Source organism: Macaca mulatta, chromosome 1, assembly GCF_049350105.2.
Source record: "Macaca mulatta isolate MMU2019108-1 chromosome 1, T2T-MMU8v2.0, whole genome shotgun sequence".
Classification (NCBI taxonomy): Eukaryota; Metazoa; Chordata; class Mammalia; order Primates; family Cercopithecidae; genus Macaca; species Macaca mulatta.
In genome coordinates this window covers 201,077,816-201,092,744 of record NC_133406.1, presented here as the reverse complement: position 1 = coordinate 201,092,744, position 14,929 = coordinate 201,077,816, and positions in this window count along the sequence as shown.

The following is a 14,929-nucleotide window of genomic DNA, read 5'->3' as shown; positions in this document are numbered from 1 at the left end:
GACTGCTCCACTTAGAGTCCTGAGCCCTTTAACAATAGCTAATGTGTATTGAGAGCTTACTTTGTGCCAGGTGCTGTTCTAGCATATTATATGTATTACCCAATTTATTCCCCATAAGAGCTCTGTGAGGCAGGCTCTGTTATTACTCCCAATTAACACATGAGGAAATCGAGGCACAGAGCAGTTAAGTGACCCAAGTTCACATTGCTAGTAAAGAGAGCTCCAGCGCTGGGATTTGAACCCCAGCAGTCTAGCCTCAGAGCCCACACTCCTAATCAGTACACAATACTGCCTCTCCTTATGGTCCTTCAAGTCCTTAAGGGTAAGGAGCTTAGATTGGAATATTTGTTTCTGATTCCCCAAGGTATTACAAAGGCAAAATCCAGCCTCCTGGGAGCAACCCCTCTGTCTCAGGTGAACAAGACATGGGATCCCAGCAGTACAGTAAACTGGAAGTAGTGAAAACAAGAAGGCCTCCTGGGCTGGGCATGGTGGCTCAAGCCTGTAATCCCAGCACTTTGGGAGGATGAGGCAGGTGGATCACTTGAGGTCAGGAGTTCAAGACCAACCTGGCCAACATGGCAAAACCCTGCCTCCACTAAAAATACAAAAAGAATTAGTTGGGTATCATGGCCCATGCCTGTAATCCCAGCTACTCAGGAGGCTGAGGCGGGAGAATCGCTTGAACCCAGGAAGCAGAGGTTGCGGTGAGCTGAGATCACACCACTGCATTCCAGCCTGGGCGACAGAGTGATACATCAAAAAAAAAAAAAAAAAAGAAGAAAGAAAAGAAAGAAAAGAAAAGAAAAGAAAAAGAAAAAAGAAAAGGAAAGGAAAGGAAAAGAAAAGAAAAGAGCAGCTCTCCTGAACTGCGAAGGGGCCAGAGTATGGTTTCTCCTGGCCATCCTATCCACCAGGCATGACTACCCACGCTGCCTCACCCATGAATCATCCTGAGACCATGTGACTGTTCCTGAAACTGCCAGTCATAACCCAGCTTCACCTGTTCATCGTACTCAACTTTGAAGCCCTGATATTGGACTCTGCCTCTGTCCCCTTCAGTTTGATGTTTAAAGCAATAACAGCTGACATTGACTGAGTTGCTTCACTGTGTACCAGACTCTCTGCCAAGTCCTTTATCTGCATCATCTTGCTTAATCCAGAAGATGACCACTTCCAGGAATGATATTAAAAATATCTAACACTCCATTCAGGCATGAGCATTATCAATCAGAACGGATACTGGCCTTAGTGCTAGATCAAGGTCTTAGTAGCTCTCTGTTCTGCCAAGAGCTAACACTTAGGTTATTGGATCAGTAAGGCAGGCAGGGAGAAGCGAGCATAGCGAGGAGTCAAAGGCTATGGCTGTTTACCAATCAATTTGGAAGTACTTTAATGTTTTAACAACCAGTTTAGCTGTACCAGTGCGTAGGGACTGAATTTCAGCCCTTGTTTCATTACTTTATTTCATGGCAGAGGATGGAGCCTCAGAAAGGTTAGACAACTTGTCCATTGTAACACAGCTCATTAGTCAAAGAGCTAGGATTCCAACCTAGGTCTGACTTCAGAGCCCACACTCCTAACCACTGGCTGACTTGTGTTCCTGAGAAGTGGTAGCATCCAGAATTGAGTTGGGATTTCCACTATTATGAGCCAGAAGAATGTGGTTTAAGTTTTGGGGCTTTGTCATGGCCTTACTGTTCCCAGGCTTGGAGTCTTGGCAAACACCTGTTCCACGTTGGTGAAGGAGCAGGCTCTGCAGAATGAGGAGGCAAGATCAAGCTGCACCGAAGGACAGGGTGGCTGTGCAGGAGGCCCCACAAAGGGGCACGGAGGGAAGTGAGCCCAGCAGGGTTTGGGTGAGGACAGAGGTCTGCAGACAGTGGCCACTTCAATTTGTTTCATTTAAGTGCTAGCATTCCTCTCCTCCTTGGTCCTGAACAGTGCCTTTATGATGGATAGTGCCTTAGTGATTCCCTGGGTTTTCTCTGCCTTGGCTAGTGCAGCTTCATGACAGCTGGAATTCTCCTAGGTCTTAGATAGTTCACTGTCTTCTTTGTGGCTGGGAGAGAGTGAGATCACCAGAGTTGGGTTCCTTCCTTTTACACTATTGGCTAAGCAGGAATTTTTTTTTTAAATTTCCAAAATAAGAAATCTCTCTATTATCTGGAAGGAGAAGGAGAAGGAAAAGAAGAAGAAAAGAGAAAGAAAAGAAGAAGGAAGAAGGAAGAAAGAAGAAAGAAGACGACAACTACACAAAGAGTGGAAGTTCCCTATAACTCCTTGCATGATAACTCCAGGGGACCTTGTGGTTTTGCCTGTCCTGAATCTGTTCCCTCTTCTATTGGAGAAGCCATATGTATAATGGGTTAAGTGCACAGACTTACAGCCAGGTGCCTGGGTTTGCATCCCACAGTTGTCACTTACTAGCTGTGTGACTGCAGGCACATTGCATTACCTCTCTGTGTGTCTGTCTCTTTATCTGTAAAATAGGGATAATAACAATAGTATTGGCCAGGAGCGGTGGCTCACACCTGTAATCCCAGCACTTTGGGAAGCCAAGGCAGGTGGATCACCTGAGGTCAGGAGTTTGAGACCAGCCTGGCCAACATGGTGAAACCTTGTCTCTACTAAAAACATACCAGGCCGGGAGCAGTGGCTCACACCTGTAATACTAGCACTTTGGGAGGCCAAGGCGGGAGGATCACTTGAGGTCAGGAGTTCAAGACCAGCCTGGCCAGTATGGTGAAACCCTGTCTCTACTAAAAATACAAAAACTTTAGCCAGGCTTCATCTCAAACAAACAAACAAACAAAAATAACAAAATAAATAAATTAGCAGGGCCTGGTGGCGCACACCTGTAATCCCAGCTACTTGGGAAGCTGAGGCAGGAGAACCCACTTGAACCTGGGAGCCGGAGGTTGCAGTGAGCTGAGATGGCACCACTGCACTCCAGACTGCGTGACAGAGTGAGACTCCATCTCAAAAACAAACAAACAAAAATAGTATTTATTTTATAGGGCTACTCTGAGGATTTAAATGAGTTAATATATGCAAAGTACTTAGCACAGATTTTACTTTGAGGAATTACAGTGTACAGTAATAGTGCCCTATTATGTACAGTTGTGGTGGAAACTATCAGCCCAGGTGTCTTGCTTTCTCTCTCTCTCTCTCTCTCTCTCTCTCTCTCTCTCTCTCTCTCTCCCTTCCTCCCAAGCAAATCTGAATCTTGAGTAAAGTGACTCAAGGATGTAGATGGTTAGCACTGCTTTATTCCAGAGCAGTGCCCTGATGACCCTGTCTATTCATTCCTGCTATCTGAATCCCCAGGGGCAACTCTGCTACATTTCCTTTCCAAGATCTGCTTTTTCTGCTTTTCCTTCGAGTCAGTAAGCCATCCCACATCTCTTCCCCAGATTTATGTTTTAAACTTAGATTATCTAGAGGTGATTTATGTTTGATTGCAAGGAACACACATTAATTTGATATATTTCTTTGTCAGTTATGACTTGTTGCAAGGTACAGAAAATCCACCCTATGATAGGTTAGGCAAAAAGAGAATGTAATGGCTTAAGTAAAGAAAAAAAAAAAAGGGCCGGGCGCGGTGGCTCAAGCCTGTAATCCCAGCACTTTCGGAGGCTGAGACGGGCGGATCACAAGGTCAGGAGATCGAGACCATCCTGGCTAACACGGTGAAACCCCGTCTCTACAAAAAAAATACAAAAATCTAGCCGGGCGAGGTGGTGGGCGCTTGTAGTCCCAGCTACTCGGGAGGCTGAGGCAGGAGAATGGCGTAAACCCGGGAGGCGGAGCTTGCAGTGAGCTGAGATCCGGCCTCTGCACTCCAGCCTGGGCAACAGAGCGAGACTCCGTCTCAAAAAAAAAAAAAAGAAAAAAGAAAAAAAAAACAGAAATAGATTGGACTTTAAAGCTGGCTGGATTCTAGGGCTTAAACAACATAATTAATATCTGACCTCTTTCCAGGGCTCAGCTCTGCTCTCTTGAGTGTTGGCTTAATTCTTGAGATCCACATAAAGACAAGATATCTGCGGGCATCTCCAGGCCAACATACTCTCAGGTTAGAGTCCTACAGAAAAGAAGAGAGCTTCTCTTTCCCCCCTGCAGCCAAAGTCCTGGGCTGGTTCTCACTGGCCTGATTTGGAGTCCATGCTAATTTCAGGGTCAATCGCTGAAGACAGGGATATGCAGTACTCAGATTGGTCAGGCTTAAGTGATTTTCCTACACCCAGAACTGGAAAGTCAAGTCAAGTCCTCCCAAAGCGTATGCCCCCACAACCACACTAGGGAAGGAAGGTGTTCCTTCCAAGAAAGGGGTGAATGGATGCTTGGTGAAGAAAAACAATAGAGGTGCCTAGAGTTTATAAGAACACATACAAGCTGTACTATCAAACAAGTGTCACTCAAAGGGATAATTAAAGATAGGTCAATGAGGGAACTATTTACATAAGTATGGTACAGTATGGTTGAGAGAAATCAGTGAGGTCTTGCCAAGCACCATGAAGCTAGCAACAGTGGAGATCCAGTACCACCCCCAAGCCTTAATGGGCAATGGGAGGGGGCAGAGCTGTTATTATAAGAGATAGCTTTTTAGTGAGAGCCGTGGCCTTTGGTAAAGTAACACAGCCGTTGCCAACACATGGCCTGCTATACAGAGATTGAGGGTGGATGGAAAAAATACCTTGACCTCCTTCAATTCCCTTGTGCTGTTCTCCTACTATGTCTCCCATTGGCCAAAACCAACAGGAAGGCAGAGGGCAAAGAAGCCTATTTAGTGTAGTAGTGCAGTTCATATGCAGGCCTCTGGGGCACAGAGCAGGCTAGATTAGGGTAGAGAGAGGCAGCAAGCAGAAAACTATATATATATCTCCAAGTGCATAGGCTTTCAAGTCAGACAGATCTTGGACAAGTTCTGTCTGCATTTCAGTTACCTAGTCTGCAAAGGGGAATAATAATGGGAACTACTTGTTGTGTGAGGACTCATGAGGATAAAGTGCTTAGCGGAGTTCCATGGCACGAGTAAGAATGATACACAGATGAATATATAAATCATGGTTGTTACTGTGCTATATTAGTTGGGACAAAGACTAAGCTGCTGTAACAAATAGATCCAAACATACAATGACTCAAATGTGATAGAATTTTATTTTTTTGTTTATATACAGTCTGGGGTCAGTGTCAGGTTGATGAGTTCTCTTCTTTGTGGGGATTTGGGGGACCTAGGCTCCTTCTACCTTGTGACGCTACCATCCCTTAGGGCCTCCAGTCAGTGAAAAGGGAAAGAGAGAGAGGGGAGGAGGCACATCTGCTTCTGAAGGCTTTGCTCTAGAAGTGGCACACGTCACTTCTTACATTCCAGCGAAAACAAAAACTATTCTGTTAGATTGGAGAGGGAATTTAAAATAAGAGATTCGATACAAAAGTGTTAGAAGGGCTGGAGGAGCAAAATGCAGATGGCATGGTTGCCCAGAGATTTCTAGTTGCAGGAAGCCACTAAAAGTGTTACAAGGGCTGGAGGAGCAAAATGCAGATAGTGAGGTTGCCTAGATTTCTAATTGCAGGAGGGACAAAAGGGAAAGTGATGCTCTCTGGAGCCTGTGTTTATTGCACTGCTGCTAACTCCATTGGAGTACCCACTGCCACCACCACTAGAACCAACACTACTACTGCCCTGCAGGAAGCCAGGAGCTCACACTCTCACTGATGCTGCAGTGCTGAAGTCTGAAGTCACCTGATGCTGTGTCTGTCATTGTCAGAGCTAGGGGTCATAAGAGCCATGCTGCCAAGGCAGCTGGGGTGCCTGCCACCACTGCCACTGGAAGAGGGCTAGAAGTCTGCCTCCACCCCATTGTTTTTGCTGCTGCTCCTTCCACTGTTGGAGAAAGAAGAACAGGCTTCTCCCTTCTTCTTTCCAAACTCCCATGAGTCACTCACTGGCAGAACCTAATGGGAAGTCAGTTGATAAAGAATCTGAGAAATGTAGTTTGCAGGCTTCTAGCCCCTTGCTATACAGAGGGAAGCATAATAGGATGAGAATGGCATTGAGAGCAAACAGACAAGTGACTGGTACTGTAAATTCAGATTGCTGAAGACTGTAGTTTCAGTCACCTTCTTGCAGTGTTTGTGGAGAGATGCCCAACTTCAGAACCAGCCCAACAATCTCTCTACACCACCCCTAGATTTCTATAGAGGGCTGAGACAGGGGTATAATGATTGTAAAGGGAGACAGACTGTAGTCTCCTCTCATTTCTTGTGGGTGTATTCAAATAGTTCCCTTCCCCAAATCTCTGGGAGGAGGACTCCTAAGAATTAGCTCATGAAGTTTTGGAGTATTATCAGGAAGGGAAGTCTCTTTTTTTCCAGGATGTATCTCAGCTGACCCATATGATGCATCAGTCTGCCTCCATACTGCAATGGCAAGAGTGGGATGGGGTGGGAAGAAGCATTGAGGAGAGAAGATGTGGTGGCAATGCCAGTTGGAGAGGGTAAGGACTGTGCCCTTAAGTGGTCAGTTCCTGAAAGTTATGGAAGGTAGATCCTATAACCCGGTGCTGACCGGTGGAACTTTTTGCAATGATGGAAGTATTCGGTACCCAACCTATCCAGTATGGTAGTTACTAGTCACATGGGGCTATCGAGCATTTGAAATGTAACTAATGCAAATGAGAAACTAAGTTTATTTTATTTTATTTTGAGACGCCCAGGTTGGAGTGCAGTGTCGCCCAGGCTGGATTGCAGTGGCACAATCTCGGCTACTGCAACCTCCACCTCCTGGGTTCAAGCAATTCCCCTGCCTCAACTTCCCGAGTAGCTGGGACTACAGGTGTGTGCCACCATGCCTGGCTAAATTTTTTGTATTTCAGTAGAGACAGGGTTTTACCATGTTAGTCAGGATGGTCTTGATCTCCTGACCTCATGATCTGCCCATCTCGGCCTCCCAAAGTGCTGGGATTACAGGTGTGAGCCACAGTGTCCGGCCTAGGTTTAATTTTTAAATTAATTTTAATTTAAATAATCCATGTAGGTTGTGGTTATTAGATTGGACAGCACAGCTATAGACCCTGAAACTGGAGGTGAAGAGGCCAGACGAAATTGGGAGCTGAATGTTTATTACAACTCCTGCAGAGGAACATAGCATACTGCCCGCTAGAGATCTACAGAAAAATGTAGTTATGTTTCAAGGGACCATCGATACCTAAAAGAATGGCTTAGGACTGAGTATCTCACCAGCAGGGCCTATAGAAACCACACTGCCAGCTCTTGAGTGTATAGACAGTGAATTGGATTCGTGACGGCAAGGCTAAAATTCAACCGCCATACCAATTGTTAAAATATTGAAACGTTTCCATAACAGCTTGCAAATAGCCACTTCCCCAAGTGCCTCCTGCCACCCCAGCCACTCTGCCTCCACCCCTAGAGCACCCAGGACTTTTGAAATACCTAATGGAGTCCCTGCTGTCCCCTACCTCTGACCTGGCACAGCAGGGAGCTTTCAGGACCCTGCTCAGGGATTGGCAGGTGACTGTTCTCCTGGGTTGGTGCCTGTGCCATTCTGGCTATTAAGTATTTAAAAACATCACCCCTGCTCTTGGGTATGAAAGCAGCTGATGTGTGGTTATTCACGCAGGGGAATAGACATTATGGCCCACAGAAAATGACCTGCCCCAGCTCACCATGGGCAGTCACATGATAAATCCTTTTCTTCCTTTCTTCCTCCTCCTAAAACCCAAAGCAATCACAAGGAAGGGGGTAGGTGTGGAAAGTCTCCCTCCCTGCCCATAGCCACCAGAGCGTTAAGTCTGCCCTTCGTGGAATAGGGGCTGGGAGGGAGCTTTTGGTCAAAGGTGAAATTGAAATTTTACTAATTTGGAGGAATTTCAGTAAACTAAAAGTGATTGAAATTGTGGGCTCTGGATTAGGGTGAGTGTTAGGTTTTTTAAAGGGAAGGCGAGGGTTAAAGAAAAACACACACATAGAGAGGGCGACTTTACAGCAACACGGGTATATTGCAAAAACCTGTGGCAGTCGGGGATCGGCTTAATGCCAGAGCCCACCGCTGCTTACAGGCTGGGGTAATTATAAGCATGGGCGGGAGGGGTCTGGACAGTATGACTTGCAGCCCGGGAAGATGTTGATTACGTGTTCCCACGCTGAGGCGGTTTTGGCTCTTGTTCTGGCGGAATGTGGTGTTCCTTGCACTTTCTTCCAGCAGAATATGATAAGAGGCAGGCTGTTTCTCATAGCCCGTACCCCATGGAATGTTTCACTTCGACCAAGGTCTGCGAAATGGCCCGGTGGGGGGGCTTGCAAAATGGTGCGGTTTGGACTAACAGTGGGGAGGGGTGGGAGAGCGACAAGAATAGGCACTCTTTCTTTTTTTTTTTTTTTTTTTTTTTTTTGAGACGGAGTCTCGCTCTGTCCCCCAGGCTGAAGTGCAGTGGCGCCTGCCTCAGCCTCCCGAGTAGCTGGGACTACAGGTGCCCACCATCACGCCCGGCAAATTTTTTTTTTTTTTTTTTTGTATTTTGTTTAGTAGAGACGAGGTTTCACCGTGTTAGCCAGAATGGTCTGGATCTCCTGACCTCGTGATCCGCCTCGGCCTCCCAAAATGCTGGGATTACAGGCGTGAGCCACCACACCCGGCCAAGAATCGGCACTTTTGATCCAGGTGCTGACTTCCTTACTGACCTCCTGCTGTCTGCCATCGCCAGTCCCTGGCACAGAACCCCCTCCTTCATCCTGGCCCTGGGATGCTCGGCCACTCAGATCAGTGCTTGCCCCATTCTTTGGCCACCTACGCACACACACACACCCACACACACACACCCACACACACACACACACCTGCAGCCTCCGTCTGTACTTGCCGAAAACGCCTGGCTCAAGCTGGGCCAATCAGATGTTGTCTCCTGGGAGTGTGGAATTTTGAATGGAGAAGCAAAGAAATTTCATTATCATCACAGTGGAATCACATGCTCTGGGCAGTGTTCTAGGAAGAAAGCTCTATGATCTCTTGTTGTGGGATGCTCTAGGCCTGTCATTCTGTGACAATTTCTTGGCCGTTCAACCCTCTCTGGGAGCCCCTGAGATACCCCCATGAACCTTCTAACATGTCATGCCAGCTCTCCCTCTCCAACCTCTCGCCATTTTTTCCCTTAAGTTAGCCCGAGCTAGTTTCTATGGCTCACAGCCAAACACCTCTCAACTAATAAAGGCCATGCTAGGTCAGAGATAGGAGGTGTGGTGAGAGGCAGCTGCCAGCAGAGGGGACTGTGGGCTCACTTTGAAGGGGCCTTTGAGTGGCCCTAGAGGCCTTTGAAGGGAAGGTGGGTGAGGGAGCCAGGCAGAGAGGAGAAGGCTCTTCCTTGTGGTATTTTATCCCAGCAAGAGCAGGGAGGGCACACAAGGAGATAGTGAGATGGAAAGTCGGGGACTTTAATCCTATCACAGCTGCATCACCCACTTCACTCACACTGTGACTTTGGGCAAGTCACTCCTCCCTCTAAGTTTGCTCACTTCGAAAACTGGGTTAAGGTTAGAACTTCCCTTACGAGATCGTTGTGAAGATTAAATGTGATAATGTATCCTCTTAAGTGCTAGGAACATTGTCTGGCACACACACTGTTATATATTTTTGCTGTTATTATTCTCATTTCACAAAGCACAGAACAAAAGGGCCAGAGATAGAGCCCCAGGAGAGCATATAGACATGCTTCAGACCATGGGGGGACTCTTTCCAGTACCCTGAGATTTGCAGTTCTGAAGCTAGATAGGGAGGATAGCTGGGTATCTTCCTGGGAGAGTCTGTGGTACTCCTGAGGATGAAAAGTTCTAGAGACCAGAACATGGGGATAGCCCAGAAACTGGAATCCATTCCTGATGACCAGATGGTGGGAGTAGGGCCAGGTCATGGCTGAGAATGTGATGCATCCTAGTGAGGGCGTCCACATCTCAGCATTTGTGATCTCCGGAGATGCCCAATTTGCTACTGGAACCCAGTGATGGCCTGATTGACTTGCAGATGCTGGGGGCCAGACAGGGATCCTTAGGTGCATGTGTTAGAAGCCAAGAGGACATTAAGAGATTATACCCAACCAGGGAATTCAGTGTTTTTACCTGAACTTTTGGGTGCTCAAGGCCATGAGTACAGTAGGGGTTGATGTGTTGTGGACCTGGGAGATCAGAATACCAGTTAAGATCATGGACACAGCATGCACAGAGAGCAGGCTCCATACTCACCAGCCATGTGACTTCGGGCAGGTCGCTTAATCTCTTTGAGCTTCTATTTCATCTTTAAAACTAGTTCAATTATAGTACTTTCTTTATATGGCTATGAGGGTTATTGTAGGATTTGAGGATTTTTTTAAGGATAGGGTTATTGTAATGATTTTAAAGCATTATCCATGCAAAGCAGTTCATATCTGGCATACTAACATTCAGTAAATGTTAGCTGCCACACTTACCATCATCAGGCCTGTCCAACTGCCGTTAGGACATGTGCACGTTTTCAAGATGGAAAACTGGTCAGCAGGGGCAGCCAGGTGGGGCTAGCATTTCAGATCTTGGCCCCTTTCCTTCCCATCCAACCAGAGCTGAGCTTTCCTGGCTTCCACACTTCCACAGTTGTTCTAGCCCAGAAAGATCCCTGGACAGATCCCTTCATGTGCATGCAACCTGTGCAGCCACATAGGGCCCCACTTGATTTAATGCTCCACTGGTGGCATTTTGAAATTCTTAGTAATTCTTTAACCAGGGCCCCCACATTTTTATTTTGCACTGAGCCCCTGGAGTTAGGGAATTTTTTTCTATTCCCAGTCACACCTATGATACCTTTCTTGCTCATTAAGTTCCTTGAATGGTTTTCTATAGAGATTTCTCCTCTTTAGAATCATGTTGGGGATTTATGTTTATTTTATTTTATTTTATTTTATTTTATTTTATTTTATTTTATTTTAAGACACAGTCTCGCTTTGTTGCCCAGACTGGAGTGCAGTGGCGTGACCTTGGCTCACTTCAACCTCCGCCTCCTGGGTTCAAGCAGTTCTCCTGCCTCAGCCTCCTGAGTAGCTGGGATTGCAGGTGCACACCACCATGCCCAGCTAATTTTTCTATTTTAGTAGGGACGAGGTTTCACCATGTTGTCCAGGCTGGTCTCAAACTCCTGACCTCAAGGGCCACCTCAGCCTCCCAAAGTGTTGGGATTACAGGCGTGAGCCACTATGCCCGGCCTATGTTTAATATTTTATCTTTAAAATACTTGAGTTTTTATATTAGTTTGGTAACTTTATCATTAAAATTGCTTTTCTTTAGAATTGTCCACTTTTATTTTCTGTCTTTTGAATATTTAACTCTTGGTTGTGCTAGTTTATTTATTATGTTTCTTCTTGAATATTTTTGCCACTTAAAGAAAAACTCTGAGTTTAATGATCTTAGAGCTTTTACTTTACTCATTTTGTCCTGAGAGTCTTCTTAACTTTTAATTTTTCATTTCTTACTAAGTTCAGTTGTATTACTTTTTAAAATCTTCCGTCTGACAGACATTGCCTTATGAGGGCAATTTCTCAGTTTTTGTCTAATATTAATAACATTAACAACACGACTACTAAGACACAAAATGCTGTTAACTTTGTGGTGTGGATCCTTTCAGATTATGTATCTAGGTATTCATCTCTCCTTCTGCTGGCCTATCTAAATATATATATATGTATATATATATATACACACACACACACACACATAATTTTCAATTTGTTCCTCTCGATTTTTTTTTGGCCATCTTTCTAAAACAATTACAACTTTTTTCTTAAAAAATTATCGTAATGACTATGTTTTCCACTTCATATATGCATCATAGTTTATTTAATCAATCTGCTCATGTTGGATTTTGAATTGTTAACAGTTCTCAACTATTATAAATTATGGCATGGAGAATATCCTCGTGGATAAGCCTTAGCTCAGATTTATGATTTACTCCTAGGATAAATTGTAGAAGGAGAAACTGCTGGATTGGGGGATAGGAACTGTTTATAAATTTTTCATTAAGTGTTTTAACATGAAGTATGTTCTCATGGTATGAAATTCAAAAGTACAAAAGGGTACATAGTGAGGTTTCTGTCTGTTGCCCCACTTCCCCTCCCAGTAAGCCCTCCAGCCACCATTTCTTCTCCCCAAAGCTAACTCATATTACCAGGTATTAGGAACATCTTTAAGGTTATTGACATAAGCCATCCTATCAGATTGCTCTCCAGAAAAGATGTAGTGTCAGAGAGTGCTTGTCTTATGACAGCTTTGCTACGGTTTCATGTTTTTAATTTGACTAATGCTTTCACATTTAAATTTTGATAAGATTTTAAATTTTAATTTCACTTTTTCTTTTTCCTCTTTTCTAGTTACAAAATGCATGTTCACTGTAGTACATTTAAACAATAAAAGAGAATATAGAATAAAAAGTAAAAGTCCTCACTTCCCACTCTACGCAATCCTGCTGCCTTCCTCAAGGGCATCTCTAGTTAAGTTTGGAGTCTTTCCTTTCCTTCTTTCCAGACCATTTATTTCCCTTGCAAACACACATACATCCCCCAGGCTTGCTCCTGATTCATTTTATCATTCCCCTATTAATGGATATTTAAAATTGTCTTTCATTTCTCACTGTCAGAAACTTTGCTTTAGTGAACAAGCACATATACTGAATCTCTTCTGTAGGGTTGGTTCCTAATATTGCTATCAGTAAACACGCCCACTACAGAATATGAAATTGGTTATTTCCCACACCTTGGCTCAAATTGGGTACCATCTATTTTTAAAGTTTGCCAATTTGTTTTTTTTTTTTTGAGACGGAGTCTCACGCTGTCGCCCAGGCTGGAGTGCAGTGGCGCAATCTCGGCTCACTGCAAGCTCCGCCTCCCAGGTTCCCGCCATTCTCCTGCCTCAGCCTCCTGAGTAGCTGGGACCACAGGCGCCCGCCACCGCGCCCGGCTAATTTTTTGTATTTTTAGTAGAGACGGGGTTTCACTGTGGTCTCGATCTCCTGACCTTGTGATCCGCCCGCCTCGGCCTCCCAAAGTGCTGGGATTACAGGCTTGAGCCACCGCGCCCGGCCAAGTTTGCCAATTTGATAAAATTATATCTTGTTTTGATTTAACTTATATCCCCTGATAATTACTGCGGTTGAATATCTTTTCATTTGATTTTTGACCTCTCTTATTTATTTGTGACTGGCCTTTGTATACCCTTGGGCCTGTTTTCAACTGGGCTATCTTTTTCTTATTAATTAGTATATCTCTATATGTTATAGATCATTTTTTGCCTATCATGTTTTCTCAGTTTGTGCTTTTTAGCTTTGTTTAGGATTTTTTTTTTTTTTTTTTTTTTTTTTTTTTTTTTTTTTTAGTATACAGAGACTTCTCATTTTACATCTATCATCCATGTTTACATTTTCTTCTGGTATTTTTAGAATTTTATTTTGTATATTCAGATCTCTCTTTCTCTCTTTGTTTCTTTCTTTCTTTCTTAGAATTTTATTTTGTATAGTCAGTTTCTTCCCCTTCCCTCCTTCCCTCCCTCCCTCCCTCCCTTCCTTCCTTCCTTCCTTCCTTCCTTCCTTCCTTCCTTCCTTCCTTCCTTCCTTCCTTCTTCCTTCCTTCTTTTTTTCAGAGTCTCACTCTGTCACCCAGGATGGAGTGTAGTGGGGTGATCTCAGCTCACTGCAACCTCTGCCTCCCGGGTTCAAGCAATTCTCGTGCCTCAGCCTCCTGAGTAGCTGGGATTACAGGTGCATGCCACCATGCCTGGCTAATTTTTGTATTTTTAGTAGAGACGGGGTTTCACCATGTTGGCCAGGCTGGTCTCTAACTCCTGACCTCAGGTGATCCGCCCAGCTCGGCCTCCTAAAGTGGTGGGATTACAGGTGTGAGCCACCATACCTGGCCTATTTTGTATATGAAGATCTTTGATCAATCTAGAATTTATTTTGAAATATGTTGTGAGGTAGGTACCCAACTTTATTTTTTCTTTTTTTGTTTTAAAAATCTATTTCTAAATGAGTTGAAATCATTTTTGTATGATCTAGATGCAAATAGAAAGACAGAACTTCCCCAGAAGAGGATTGTTGAGAACTTCATAGAGCCATGGTAGGCTGATAGTGATTTCTCTTTGACAATGTTCCTCACCCAAATTATTTTGGCCATGCCTTGGGGTGCTCAATTTTGTAGAGACTTGTCTCTGCAAAAAAATACAAAGATTAGCTGGGCATACACTCACCTTGTGACTAGGCATTAGTCCTAGCTACTTGGGAGGCTGAGGCGAGACAATCGCTTGAGCCCAGCAGTTTGAGCCCACAGTGAGCTATGATTGTGCCACTGCACTCCAGCCTGGGTGACAGTGCAAGACCCTATCTCTACCAAACAACCAACCAACCAACACCTTGTGATACCTGTGATTGTATTTTTTGTTGATTGTGTTTTTGTATTTAATATTGAAATAGTAACATACTAGTTGGTTTTATTGTTGGTACATTGTAATACTTAGAGTAAGTGTGTGGAGTTTTGCTTTCCCTGTGATTTAGTTTCAGGGAAAATGGAGGCTAAAGGAGAAGCCAAAACAAGGTAGTTAATGAGGTTAGGTGATACCTGTGGGATGTGGTGTGAGGAGCATTGGATGGGAAATAAAAGGCCCCCAGGATAAAATAAACATGGAAAGGATGAGGACACAGGGTTTGACTGTGTAATGGAAATGTTTTTCCTGTTTAAAAAGAACAAACAAAATACTTTTATAATTCGTATTCTGAAAGGAGAATTTGTAGGTGGGAAGAGACCTCTAACTAAATAATCCAATTCTGCCTGCGCTCTGCTGCCCACAGGGACAGGCATTGTGCTAAACAGGGTTGCTAAATAGGTATGCACGGTGGAGATTG